We start from the raw sequence: 2,023 nt of genomic DNA, 5'->3' as shown, positions 1-2,023 counted from the left end.
GTTTGGAGTTGTTTTTCATTTCTTGTGCTTTGGTGTGATTTATCATATTTCATTGGGTCTTTGAATGATTTTTAAAGTACTTGACTTTCTTACACCAAAAGACCCTGTGTTATCTCCAACACTTATCAGTATTATGGAGACTGCTTCAGATTTGGAGCTTGTACTTCATTAATACTTTCACAGGGAAGAGCAAGAATATTTTTCCAAAGATTCTCTTTATAGAGGACTCAAAATCCCAGTCATCACTTCCTTTGTCATTCTTGTTGTGCTTGGTTTTGATTCTACCAACTCTATCATGCTTCTGAGTTAGGTGCCCTCTGACATTGTTCCCCCTCAGCTTCCTTTTGAGTTTTATCTTCTTCCAGTTGATTGCAAACTCCTTGATGATTAGGATTATCTTTTTTTCTAATTTGTGTCTTTAGCACTTAGCATAGTACTCAAAATGTGGTGAATGCTTAATAACAGTGTACCATTTTATATTATATTTAAGTTACATATATATGAGAAGCTCTATAAGAGCTATAACTTTGAGGAGCTAGATGATGCATTTTATATAGAGCGCTGGCCCTAGAATCAGGAGGACTCGAATTCAAATCTTTGCCACAGGCATTTACTAGCAAGTTACTTAAGCCCAACAGGATTCACATCCCAAATTTTAGCATGTTTTAGAATATCTATCATATTTTCTTGAAGTTATGTCCAGTCTCTAAAATGGTAGACTTAAAAATACAGGTAAAGAGCAGTGCAGCATATCTGAAAGACACAAATTAAGATAGGGGAAACTTGCTCACCAGTTTTGTCTCTAATCAAGGTTAGACATTCTTAGTCAGCCTAGCATTTGAAGATGAATACACAAACCTATTGGTGTCACAAAATAAAGCCATATCAAAATGATTGCTTGTCCCAAGTAATTTTCATAGCAATAGATTTATGAGTTTCATGCAACAGTGGGCATAGAGAAATATAAGGAAACATATGCCAGAAAATATGACAAGATTAAGAGAAGAAAAGAAACTAGGAGGACTAGAAACAAGAGATGTCAATGTCTGGAAGATGACTAGATGATTTATAACCATATCATGAATAGTTTTAGGGAAATGAGGAAAAGGCAGTAAACATTATACACATAAAATAATAACGAAATAATTTAATATATTTAACAGGAAAAATGATTTTAATAAATGTAGAAGATGTCAAATGAATTAGGTGTCTGAATTATGGATTTGTAGACTGTGGTTTTTTTTTTTTTTTAAGAGCAAAGATAGGAAATAATACAAAAGTAGAAAAAAGAAAAATGTCAAAAAGAAAGAGTATGCAATTAAAATAGCTTCACTCTGACCTCTTCAAATAAGCAGTTGATGAAAAATGGGAAATAGAGGGATAGACTGGCACAAATGTTTAACTTGATATAAATTAATTGCCTTAATAAGGAAAGCAACTGAATTTAGAAACTGATTCAAAAAGCTGACACTTAATTTCTTTCCTAAGTGAAATTATATGGAAAACATGCCATACTGTTCTACAGTATAAACTAGTTTGTAAAATCTTACTGAGGAAGATGGTAGAAGGATTCAGTAAGACTACCTTTTAAAATACTTAGGAGCAATTGATGGAAAAAAAATCAATTTTATGGCAAGTATGGTAAAAAGACAAATAAGCAAAGATATCCTAATAACATTTAAAGATGAAATGGAAAGAAAGATTCCAGATCTGCTGCATGAAGCAAGTGGAAATATCATTGAAGAAATAAAATGAAAAAGGGCTTGACTAGTATATATATAGACTAATGTATATATACACGGTATGTATTTATGTTGGAAGAGGGGAAATTCTGAGGATATTTAGCGTCCATTTCTCAAGGTATTTGAAAGAATGGAGGATTCAAAGACATGGAAAAATCTCAACTCCCTTTCTATCAAAGAGGTTCTAGAAAGGCGATCAGTAACTTCTAACCTATATTTCTACTTTCCTAGCACTTCATTTTTTTTTTTTAAAGAACATTCTACATATTTATCTAGGTACC

The sequence above is a fragment of the Antechinus flavipes genome, chromosome 3, assembly GCF_016432865.1.
Source record: "Antechinus flavipes isolate AdamAnt ecotype Samford, QLD, Australia chromosome 3, AdamAnt_v2, whole genome shotgun sequence".
Classification (NCBI taxonomy): domain Eukaryota; kingdom Metazoa; phylum Chordata; class Mammalia; order Dasyuromorphia; family Dasyuridae; genus Antechinus; species Antechinus flavipes.
Note: the sequence above shows the minus strand (reverse complement) of the source record.